Raw genomic sequence first — 9,460 nt, forward strand, 5'->3', positions numbered from 1 at the left:
GGCGTGGGACCCACGTGACCGATCGACTCCGTTACAAAAATACGAAAACCATCAACCACGAACCGGAGGGCAGCCGAGCATAGAAATAGCAAGAAAGAAAGGAAAAAAAAACACGCAAAATCTAGAAAAAACGCAAACGGACAACGAAAAAAGGGGGGGGGGGGTGCAACACGAGGACCTCCCAAGGGGTCACCCATCCTAGTACTACTCTCGCCCAAGCACGCTTAACTGCGGAGTTCTGATGGGATCCGGTGCATTAGTCCTGGTATGATCGCACCCGAAATACTATCCACGTTTATTGTTTTTATGTGTTACAAGACGCAGAACCTCCTTTGTTTTGGTACGCGGGGCGTGGGACGCACGTGACCGATCGGCTCCGTTACAAAAATATGAAAACCATCAACCACGAACCGGAGGGCAGCCGAGCATAGAAATAGCAAGAAAGAAAGGGAAAAAAAACACGTAAAATCTAGAAAAAACGCAAACGGACAACGAAAAAAGGGGGGGGGGGGTGCAACACGAGGATTTCCCAAGGGGTCACCCATCCTAGTACTACTCTCGCCCAAGCACGCTTAACTGCGGAGTTCTGATAGGATCCGGTGCATTAGTGTTGGTATGATCGCACCCGAAATACTATCCATGTTTATTGTTTTTATGTGTTACAAGACGCAGAACCTCCTTTGTTTTGGTACTAGGGGCGTGGGACCCACGTGACCGATCGTCTCCGTTACAAAAATACGAAAACTATCAACCACGAACCGGAGGGCAGCCGAGCATAGAAATAGCAAGAAAGAAAGGGAAAAAAAACACGTAAAATCTAGAAAAAACGCAAACGGACAACGAAAAAAGGGGGGTGCAACACGAGGACTTCCCAGGGGGTCACCCATCCTAGTACTACTCTCGCCCAAGCACGTTTAACTACGGAGTTCTGATGGGATCCGGTGCATTAGTGCTGGTATGATCGCACCCGAAATACTATCCATGTTTATTGTTTTTATGTGTTACAAGACGCAGAACCTCCTTTGTTTTGGTACGCGTGGCGTGGGACCCACGTGACCGATCGGCTCCGTTACAAAAATACGAAAACAATGAAACACGAACCGGAGGGCAGCCGAGCATAGAAATAGCAAGAAAGAAAGGGAAAAAAAAAACACGTAAAATATAGAAAAAACGCAAACGGACAACGAAAAAAAGGGGGGGGGGGTGCAACACGAGGACTTCCGAGGGGGTCACCCATCCTAGTACTACTCTCGCCCAAGCACGCTTAACTGCGGAGTTCTGATGGGATCCGGTGCATTAGTGCTGGTATGATCGCACCGGAAATACTATACATGTTTATTGTTTTTATGTGTTACAAGACGCAGAACCTCCTTTGTTTTGGTACGCGGGGCGTGGGACCCACGTGACCGATCGACTCCGTTACAAAAATACGAAAACCATCAACCACGAACCGGAGGGCAGCCGAGCATAGAAATAGCAAGAAAGAAAGGAAAAAAAAACACGCAAAATCTAGAAAAAACGCAAACGGACAACGAAAAAAGGGGGGGGGGGGGTGCAACACGAGGACCTCCCAAGGGGTCACCCATCCTAGTACTACTCTCGCCCAAGCACGCTTAACTGCGGAGTTCTGATGGGATCCGGTGCATTAGTCCTGGTATGATCGCACCCGAAATACTATCCACGTTTATTGTTTTTATGTGTTACAAGACGCAGAACCTCCTTTGTTTTGGTACGCGGGGCGTGGGACGCACGTGACCGATCGGCTCCGTTACAAAAATATGAAAACCATCAACCACGAACCGGAGGGCAGCCGAGCATAGAAATAGCAAGAAAGAAAGGGAAAAAAAACACGTAAAATCTAGAAAAAACGCAAACGGACAACGAAAAAAGGGGGGGGGGTGCAACACGAGGATTTCCCAAGGGGTCACCCATCCTAGTACTACTCTCGCCCAAGCACGCTTAACTGCGGAGTTCTGATAGGATCCGGTGCATTAGTGTTGGTATGATCGCACCCGAAATACTATCCATGTTTATTGTTTTTATGTGTTACAAGACGCAGAACCTCCTTTGTTTTGGTACGCGTGGCGTGGGACCCACGTGACCGATCGGCTCCGTTACAAAAATACGAAAACCATCAACCATGAACCGGAGGGCAGCCGAGCATAGAAATAGCAAGAAAGAAAGGGAAAAAAAACACGTAAAATCTAGAAAAAACGCAAACGGACAACGAAAAAAAGGGGGAGGTGGGTGCAACACGAGGACTTCCCAGGGGGTCACCCATCCTAGTACTACTCTCGCCCAAGCACGTTTAACTACGGAGTTCTGATGGGATCCGGTGCATTAGTGCTGGTATGATCGCACCCGAAATACTATCCATGTTTATTGTTTTTATGTGTTACAAGACGCAGAACCTCCTTTGTTTTGGTACGCGTGGCGTGGGACCCACGTGACCGATCGGCTCCGTTACAAAAATACGAAAACAATGAAACACGAACCGGAGGGCAGCCGAGCATAGAAATAGCAAGAAAGAAAGGGAAAAAAAAAACACGTAAAATATAGAAAAAACGCAAACGGACAACGAAAAAAAGGGGGGGGGGGGTGCAACACGAGGACTTCCGAGGGGGTCACCCATCCTAGTACTACTCTCGCCCAAGCACGCTTAACTGCGGAGTTCTGATGGGATCCGGTGCATTAGTGCTGGTATGATCGCACCCGAAATACTATCCATGTTTATTGTTTTTATGTGTTACAAGACGCAGAACCTCCTTTGTTTTGGTACGCGTGGCGTGGGACCCACGTGACCGATCGGCTCCGTTACAAAAATACGAAAACCATCAACCACGAACCGGAGGGCAGCCGAGCATAGAAATAGCAAGAAAGAAAGGGAAAAAAAACACGTAAAATCTAGAAAAAACGCAAACGGACAACGAAAAAAAAGGGGGGGGGGGGGGAGGTGCAACACGAGGACTTCCCAGGGGGTCACCCATCCTAGTACTACTCTCGCCCAAGCACGCTTGACTGCGGAGTTCTGATGGGATCCGGTGCATTAGTGCTGGTATGATCGCACCCGAAATACTATCCATGTTTATTGTTTTTATGTGTTAGAAGACGCAGAACCTCCTTTGTTTTGGTACGCGTGGCGTGGGACCCACGTGACCGATCGGCTCCGTTACAAAAATACGAAAACCATCAACCATGAACCGGAGGGCAGCCGAGCATAGAAATAGCAAGAAAGAAAGGGAAAAAAAACACGTAAAATCTAGAAAAAACGCAAACGGACAACGAAAAAAAGGGGGAGGTGGGTGCAACACGAGGACTTCCCAGGGGGTCACCCATCCTAGTACTACTCTCGCCCAAGGACGCTTAACTGCGGAGTTCTGATGGGATCCGGTGCATTAGTGCTGGTATGATCGCACCCGAAATACTATACATGTTTATTGTTTTTATGTGTTACAAGACGCAGAACCTCCTTTGTTTTGGTACGCGGAGCGTGGGACCCACGTGACCGATCGACTCCGTTACAAAAATACGAAAACCATCAACCACGAACCGGAGGGCAGCCGAGCATAGAAATAGCAAGAAAGAAAGGAAAAAAAAACACGTAAAATCTAGAAAAAACGCAAACGGACAACGAAAAAAGGGGGGGGTGCAACACGAGAACTTCCCAGGGGGTCACCCATCCTAGTGCTACTCTCGCCCAAGCACGCTTAACTGCGGAGTTCTGATGGAATCCGGTGCATTAGTGCTGGTATGATCGCACCCGAAATACTATCCATGTTTATTGTTTTTATCTGTTAGAAGACGCAGAACCTCATTTGTTTTGGTACGCGTGGCGTGGGACCCACGTGACCGATCGGCTCCGTTACAAAAATACGAAAACCATCAACCATGAACCGGAGGGCAGCCGTGCATAGAAATAGCAAGAAAGAAAGGGAAAAAAAACACGTAAAATCTAGAAAAAACGCAAACGGACAACGAAAAAAAGGGGGAGGTGGGTGCAACACGAGGACTTCCCAGGGGGTCACCCATCCTAGTACTACTCTCGCCCAAGCACGCTTAACTGCGGAGTTCTGATGGGATCCGGTGCATTAGTGCTGGTATGATCGCACCCGAAATACTATACATGTTTATTGTTTTTATGTGTTACAAGACGCAGAACCTCCTTTGTTTTGGTACGCGGGGCGTGGGACCCACGTGACCGATCGACTCCGTTACAAAAATACGAAAACCATCAACCACGAACCGGAGGGCAGCCGAGCATAGAAATAGCAAGAAAGAAAGGAAAAAAAAACACGCAAAATCTAGAAAAAACGCAAACGGACAACGAAAAAAGGGGGGGGTGCAACACGAGAACTTCCCAGGGGGTCACCCATCCTAGTGCTACTCTCGCCCAAGCACGCTTAACTACGGAGTTCTGATGGAATCCGGTGCATTAGTGCTGGTATGATCGCACCCGAAATACTATCCATGTTTATTGTTTTTATCTGTTAGAAGACGCAGAACCTCATTTGTTTTGGTACGCGTGGCGTGGGACCCACGTGACCGATCGGCTCCGTTACAAAAATACGAAAACCATCAACCATGAACCGGAGGGCAGCCGTGCATAGAAATAGCAAGAAAGAAAGGGAAAAAAAACACGTAAAATCTAGAAAAAACGCAAACGGACAACGAAAAAAAGGGGGAGGTGGGTGCAACACGAGGACTTCCCAGGGGGTCACCCATCCTAGTACTACTCTCGCCCAAGCACGCTTAACTGCGGAGTTCTGATGGGATCCGGTGCATTAGTGCTGGTATGATCGCACCCGAAATACTATACATGTTTATTGTTTTTATGTGTTACAAGACGCAGAACCTCATTTGTTTTGGTACGCGTGGCGTGGGACCCACGTGACCGATCGGCTCCGTTACAAAAATACGAAAACCATCAACCATGAACCGGAGGGCAGCCGTGCATAGAAATAGCAAGAAAGAAAGGGAAAAAAAACACGTAAAATCTAGAAAAAACGCAAACGGACAACGAAAAAAAGGGGGAGGTGGGTGCAACACGAGGACTTCTCAGGGGGTCACCCATCCTAGTACTACTCTCGCCCAAGCACGCTTAACTGCGGAGTTCTGATGGGATCCGGTGCATTAGTCCTGGTATGATCGCACCCGAAATACTATACATGTTTATTGTTTTTATGTGTTACAAGACGCAGAACCTCCTTTGTTTTGGTACGCGGGGCGTGGGACCCACGTGACCGATCGACTCCGTTACAAAAATACGAAAACCATCAACCACGAACCGGAGGGCAGCCGAGCATAGAAATAGCAAGAAAGAAAGGAAAAAAAAACACGCAAAATCTAGAAAAAACGCAAACGGACAACGAAAAAAAGGGGGGGGGGGTGCAACACGAGGACCTCCCAAGGGGTCACCCATCCTAGTACTACTCTCGCCCAAGCACGCTTAACTGCGGAGTTCTGATGGGATCCGGTGCATTAGTCCTGGTATGATCGCACCCGAAATACTATCCACGTTTATTGTTTTTATGTGTTACAAGACGCAGAACCTCCTTTGTTTTGGTACGCGGGGCGTGGGACGCACGTGACCGATCGGCTCCGTTACAAAAATATGAAAACCATCAACCACGAACCGGAGGGCAGCCGAGCATAGAAATAGCAAGAAAGAAAGGGAAAAAAAACACGTAAAATCTAGAAAAAACGCAAACGGACAACGAAAAAAGGGGGGGGGGGTGCAACACGAGGATTTCCCAAGGGGTCACCCATCCTAGTACTACTCTCGCCCAAGCACGCTTAACTGCGGAGTTCTGATAGGATCCGGTGCATTAGTGTTGGTATGATCGCACCCGAAATACTATCCATGTTTATTGTTTTTATGTGTTACAAGACGCAGAACCTCCTTTGTTTTGGTACGAGGGGCGTGGCACCCACGTGACCGATCGTCTCCGTTACAAAAATACGAAAACCATCAACCACGAACCGGAGGGCAGCCGAGCATAGAAATAGCAAGAAAGAAAGGGAAAAAAAAACACGTAAAATCTAGAAAAAACGCAAACGGACAACGAAAAAAGGGGGGTGCAACACGAGGACTTCCCAGGGGGTCACCCATCCTAGTACTACTCTCGCCCAAGCACGTTTAACTACGGAGTTCTGATGGGATCCGGTGCATTAGTGCTGGTATGATCGCACCCGAAATACTATCCATGTTTATTGTTTTTATGTGTTACAAGACGCAGAACCTCCTTTGTTTTGGTACGCGTGGCGTGGGACCCACGTGACCGATCGGCTCCGTTACAAAAATACGAAAACAATGAAACACGAACCGGAGGGCAGCCGAGCATAGAAATAGCAAGAAAGAAAGGGAAAAAAAAAACACGTAAAATATAGAAAAAACGCAAACGGACAACGAAAAAAAGGGGGGGGGGGTGCAACACGAGGACTTCCGAGGGGGTCACCCATCCTAGTACTACTCTCGCCCAAGCACGTTTAACTACGGAGTTCTGATGGGATCCGGTGCATTAGTGCTGGTATGATCGCACCCGAAATACTATCCATGTTTATTGTTTTTATGTGTTACAAGACGCAGAACCTCCTTTGTTTTGGTACGCGTGGCGTGGGACCCACGTGACCGATCGGCTCCGTTACAAAAATACGAAAACAATGAAACACGAACCGGAGGGCAGCCGAGCATAGAAATAGCAAGAAAGAAAGGGAAAAAAAAAACACGTAAAATATAGAAAAAACGCAAACGGACAACGAAAAAAAGGGGGGGGGGGTGCAACACGAGGACTTCCGAGGGGGTCACCCATCCTAGTACTACTCTCGCCCAAGCACGCTTAACTGCGGAGTTCTGATGGGATCCGGTGCATTAGTGCTGGTATGATCGCACCCGAAATACTATCCATGTTTATTGTTTTTATGTGTTACAAGACGCAGAACCTCCTTTGTTTTGGTACGCGTGGCGTGGGACCCACGTGACCGATCGGCTCCGTTACAAAAATACGAAAACCATCAACCACGAACCGGAGGGCAGCCGAGCATAGAAATAGCAAGAAAGAAAGGGAAAAAAAACACGTAAAATCTAGAAAAAACGCAAACGGACAACGAAAAAAAGGGGGGGGGGGAGGTGCAACACGAGGACTTCCCAGGGGGTCACCCATCCTAGTACTACTCTCGCCCAAGCACGCTTGACTGCGGAGTTCTGATGGGATCCGGTGCATTAGTGCTGGTATGATCGCACCCGAAATACTATCCATGTTTATTGTTTTTATGTGTTAGAAGACGCAGAACCTCCTTTGTTTTGGTACGCGTGGCGTGGGACCCACGTGACCGATCGGCTCCGTTACAAAAATACGAAAACCATCAACCATGAACCGGAGGGCAGCCGAGCATAGAAATAGCAAGAAAGAAAGGGAAAAAAAACACGTAAAATCTAGAAAAAACGCAAACGGACAACGAAAAAAAGGGGGAGGTGGGTGCAACACGAGGACTTCCCAGGGGGTCACCCATCCTAGTACTACTCTCGCCCAAGGACGCTTAACTGCGGAGTTCTGATGGGATCCGGTGCATTAGTGCTGGTATGATCGCACCCGAAATACTATACATGTTTATTGTTTTTATGTGTTACAAGACGCAGAACCTCCTTTGTTTTGGTACGCGGGGCGTGGGACCCACGTGACCGATCGACTCCGTTACAAAAATACGAAAACCATCAACCACGAACCGGAGGGCAGCCGAGCATAGAAATAGCAAGAAAGAAAGGAAAAAAAAACACGTAAAATCTAGAAAAAACGCAAACGGACAACGAAAAAAGGGGGGGGTGCAACACAAGAACTTCCCAGGGGGTCACCCATCCTAGTGCTACTCTCACCCAAGCACGCTTAACTGCGGAGTTCTGATGGAATCCGGTGCATTAGTGCTGGTATGATCGCACCCGAAATACTATCCATGTTTATTGTTTTTATCTGTTAGAAGACGCAGAACCTCATTTGTTTTGGTACGCGTGGCGTGGGACCCACGTGACCGATCGGCTCCGTTACAAAAATACGAAAACCATCAACCATGAACCGGAGGGCAGCCGTGCATAGAAATAGCAAGAAAGAAAGGGAAAAAAAACACGTAAAATCTAGAAAAAACGCAAACGGACAACGAAAAAAAGGGGGAGGTGGGTGCAACACGAGGACTTCCCAGGGGGTCACCCATCCTAGTACTACTCTCGCCCAAGCACGCTTAACTGCGGAGTTCTGATGGGATCCGGTGCATTAGTGCTGGTATGATCGCACCCGAAATACTATACATGTTTATTGTTTTTATGTGTTACAAGACGCAGAACCTCCTTTGTTTTGGTACGCGGGGCGTGGGACCCACGTGACCGATCGACTCCGTTACAAAAATACGAAAACCATCAACCACGAACCGGAGGGCAGCCGAGCATAGAAATAGCAAGAAAGAAAGGAAAAAAAAACACGCAAAATCTAGAAAAAACGCAAACGGACAACGAAAAAAGGGGGGGGGGGTGCAACACGAGGACCTCCCAAGGGGTCACCCATCCTAGTACTACTCTCGCCCAAGCACGCTTAACTGCGGAGTTCTGATGGGATCCGGTGCATTAGTCCTGGTATGATCGCACCCGAAATACTATCCACGTTTATTGTTTTTATGTGTTACAAGACGCAGAACCTCCTTTGTTTTGGTACGCGGGGCGTGGGACGCACGTGACCGATCGGCTCCGTTACAAAAATATGAAAACCATCAACCACGAACCGGAGGGCAGCCGAGCATAGAAATAGCAAGAAAGAAAGGGAAAAAAAACACGTAAAATCTAGAAAAAACGCAAACGGACAACGAAAAAAGGGGGGGGGGGTGCAACACGAGGATTTCCCAAGGGGTCACCCATCCTAGTACTACTCTCGCCCAAGCACGCTTAACTGCGGAGTTCTGATAGGATCCGGTGCATTAGTGTTGGTATGATCGCACCCGAAATACTATCCATGTTTATTGTTTTTATGTGTTACAAGACGCAGAACCTCCTTTGTTTTGGTACGAGGGGCGTGGGACCCACGTGACCGATCGTCTCCGTTACAAAAATACGAAAACCATCAACCACGAACCGGAGGGCAGCCGAGCATAGAAATAGCAAGAAAGAAAGGGAAAAAAAAACACGTAAAATCTAGAAAAAACGCAAACGGACAACGAAAAAAGGGGGGTGCAACACGAGGACTTCCCAGGGGGTCACCCATCCTAGTACTACTCTCGCCCAAGCACGTTTAACTACGGAGTTCTGATGGGATCCGGTGCATTAGTGCTGGTATGATCGCACCCGAAATACTATCCATGTTTATTGTTTTTATGTGTTACAAGACGCAGAACCTCCTTTGTTTTGGTACGCGTGGCGTGGGACCCACGTGACCGATCGGCTCCGTTACAAAAATACGAAAACAATGAAACACGAACCGGAGGG

At 48.0% G+C, this 9,460-nt stretch overlaps 27 non-coding genes across 27 annotated transcripts; all 27 read right to left on the reverse strand.

The window, feature by feature from the left end:
* Positions 1-160: 160 nt before the first annotated feature.
* LOC145026455 (5S ribosomal RNA) lies at positions 161-279 on the reverse strand. The gene has a single exon (XR_013674429.1). It is a non-coding gene; the product is annotated as a 5S ribosomal RNA (ribosomal RNA).
* Positions 280-508: 229 nt separating this feature from the next.
* Positions 509-627, reverse strand: LOC145026999 (5S ribosomal RNA). Its single transcript, XR_013674945.1, has one exon. It is a non-coding gene; the product is annotated as a 5S ribosomal RNA (ribosomal RNA).
* A 223-nt stretch (positions 628-850) lies between these two features.
* LOC145025359 (5S ribosomal RNA) lies at positions 851-969 on the reverse strand. The gene has a single exon (XR_013673378.1). It is a non-coding gene; the product is annotated as a 5S ribosomal RNA (ribosomal RNA).
* Positions 970-1,200: 231 nt separating this feature from the next.
* Positions 1,201-1,319, reverse strand: LOC145026708 (5S ribosomal RNA). The gene has a single exon (XR_013674665.1). It is a non-coding gene; the product is annotated as a 5S ribosomal RNA (ribosomal RNA).
* A 230-nt stretch (positions 1,320-1,549) lies between these two features.
* LOC145026456 (5S ribosomal RNA) lies at positions 1,550-1,668 on the reverse strand. Its single transcript, XR_013674430.1, has one exon. It is a non-coding gene; the product is annotated as a 5S ribosomal RNA (ribosomal RNA).
* Positions 1,669-1,895: 227 nt separating this feature from the next.
* On the reverse strand, positions 1,896-2,014 carry LOC145027000 (5S ribosomal RNA). Its single transcript, XR_013674946.1, has one exon. It is a non-coding gene; the product is annotated as a 5S ribosomal RNA (ribosomal RNA).
* Positions 2,015-2,244: 230 nt separating this feature from the next.
* Positions 2,245-2,363, reverse strand: LOC145025711 (5S ribosomal RNA). The gene has a single exon (XR_013673713.1). It is a non-coding gene; the product is annotated as a 5S ribosomal RNA (ribosomal RNA).
* A 232-nt stretch (positions 2,364-2,595) lies between these two features.
* On the reverse strand, positions 2,596-2,714 carry LOC145025727 (5S ribosomal RNA). The gene has a single exon (XR_013673728.1). It is a non-coding gene; the product is annotated as a 5S ribosomal RNA (ribosomal RNA).
* Positions 2,715-2,950: 236 nt separating this feature from the next.
* On the reverse strand, positions 2,951-3,069 carry LOC145026072 (5S ribosomal RNA). The gene has a single exon (XR_013674064.1). It is a non-coding gene; the product is annotated as a 5S ribosomal RNA (ribosomal RNA).
* A 230-nt stretch (positions 3,070-3,299) lies between these two features.
* Positions 3,300-3,418, reverse strand: LOC145026482 (5S ribosomal RNA). The gene has a single exon (XR_013674455.1). It is a non-coding gene; the product is annotated as a 5S ribosomal RNA (ribosomal RNA).
* Positions 3,419-3,643: 225 nt separating this feature from the next.
* Positions 3,644-3,762, reverse strand: LOC145026826 (5S ribosomal RNA). The gene has a single exon (XR_013674778.1). It is a non-coding gene; the product is annotated as a 5S ribosomal RNA (ribosomal RNA).
* A 230-nt stretch (positions 3,763-3,992) lies between these two features.
* On the reverse strand, positions 3,993-4,111 carry LOC145022889 (5S ribosomal RNA). Its single transcript, XR_013671001.1, has one exon. It is a non-coding gene; the product is annotated as a 5S ribosomal RNA (ribosomal RNA).
* A 225-nt stretch (positions 4,112-4,336) lies between these two features.
* LOC145026861 (5S ribosomal RNA) lies at positions 4,337-4,455 on the reverse strand. The gene has a single exon (XR_013674813.1). It is a non-coding gene; the product is annotated as a 5S ribosomal RNA (ribosomal RNA).
* Positions 4,456-4,685: 230 nt separating this feature from the next.
* On the reverse strand, positions 4,686-4,804 carry LOC145022901 (5S ribosomal RNA). The gene has a single exon (XR_013671012.1). It is a non-coding gene; the product is annotated as a 5S ribosomal RNA (ribosomal RNA).
* Positions 4,805-5,034: 230 nt separating this feature from the next.
* On the reverse strand, positions 5,035-5,153 carry LOC145026423 (5S ribosomal RNA). Its single transcript, XR_013674397.1, has one exon. It is a non-coding gene; the product is annotated as a 5S ribosomal RNA (ribosomal RNA).
* A 229-nt stretch (positions 5,154-5,382) lies between these two features.
* LOC145026457 (5S ribosomal RNA) lies at positions 5,383-5,501 on the reverse strand. Its single transcript, XR_013674431.1, has one exon. It is a non-coding gene; the product is annotated as a 5S ribosomal RNA (ribosomal RNA).
* A 228-nt stretch (positions 5,502-5,729) lies between these two features.
* LOC145027001 (5S ribosomal RNA) lies at positions 5,730-5,848 on the reverse strand. Its single transcript, XR_013674948.1, has one exon. It is a non-coding gene; the product is annotated as a 5S ribosomal RNA (ribosomal RNA).
* Positions 5,849-6,072: 224 nt separating this feature from the next.
* LOC145025360 (5S ribosomal RNA) lies at positions 6,073-6,191 on the reverse strand. The gene has a single exon (XR_013673379.1). It is a non-coding gene; the product is annotated as a 5S ribosomal RNA (ribosomal RNA).
* A 231-nt stretch (positions 6,192-6,422) lies between these two features.
* LOC145026263 (5S ribosomal RNA) lies at positions 6,423-6,541 on the reverse strand. The gene has a single exon (XR_013674246.1). It is a non-coding gene; the product is annotated as a 5S ribosomal RNA (ribosomal RNA).
* Positions 6,542-6,772: 231 nt separating this feature from the next.
* LOC145025728 (5S ribosomal RNA) lies at positions 6,773-6,891 on the reverse strand. The gene has a single exon (XR_013673729.1). It is a non-coding gene; the product is annotated as a 5S ribosomal RNA (ribosomal RNA).
* Positions 6,892-7,123: 232 nt separating this feature from the next.
* Positions 7,124-7,242, reverse strand: LOC145026073 (5S ribosomal RNA). The gene has a single exon (XR_013674065.1). It is a non-coding gene; the product is annotated as a 5S ribosomal RNA (ribosomal RNA).
* Positions 7,243-7,472: 230 nt separating this feature from the next.
* Positions 7,473-7,591, reverse strand: LOC145026483 (5S ribosomal RNA). Its single transcript, XR_013674456.1, has one exon. It is a non-coding gene; the product is annotated as a 5S ribosomal RNA (ribosomal RNA).
* Positions 7,592-7,816: 225 nt separating this feature from the next.
* On the reverse strand, positions 7,817-7,935 carry LOC145027185 (5S ribosomal RNA). Its single transcript, XR_013675120.1, has one exon. It is a non-coding gene; the product is annotated as a 5S ribosomal RNA (ribosomal RNA).
* Positions 7,936-8,165: 230 nt separating this feature from the next.
* LOC145022912 (5S ribosomal RNA) lies at positions 8,166-8,284 on the reverse strand. The gene has a single exon (XR_013671023.1). It is a non-coding gene; the product is annotated as a 5S ribosomal RNA (ribosomal RNA).
* A 228-nt stretch (positions 8,285-8,512) lies between these two features.
* Positions 8,513-8,631, reverse strand: LOC145026460 (5S ribosomal RNA). The gene has a single exon (XR_013674433.1). It is a non-coding gene; the product is annotated as a 5S ribosomal RNA (ribosomal RNA).
* Positions 8,632-8,859: 228 nt separating this feature from the next.
* On the reverse strand, positions 8,860-8,978 carry LOC145027002 (5S ribosomal RNA). The gene has a single exon (XR_013674949.1). It is a non-coding gene; the product is annotated as a 5S ribosomal RNA (ribosomal RNA).
* A 224-nt stretch (positions 8,979-9,202) lies between these two features.
* Positions 9,203-9,321, reverse strand: LOC145025361 (5S ribosomal RNA). The gene has a single exon (XR_013673380.1). It is a non-coding gene; the product is annotated as a 5S ribosomal RNA (ribosomal RNA).
* Positions 9,322-9,460: the final 139 nt, after the last annotated feature.

This window comes from Lactuca saligna, chromosome 1, assembly GCF_052625555.1.
Source record: "Lactuca saligna cultivar CGN05327 chromosome 1, ASM5262555v1, whole genome shotgun sequence".
NCBI lineage: Eukaryota > Viridiplantae > Streptophyta > Magnoliopsida > Asterales > Asteraceae > Lactuca > Lactuca saligna.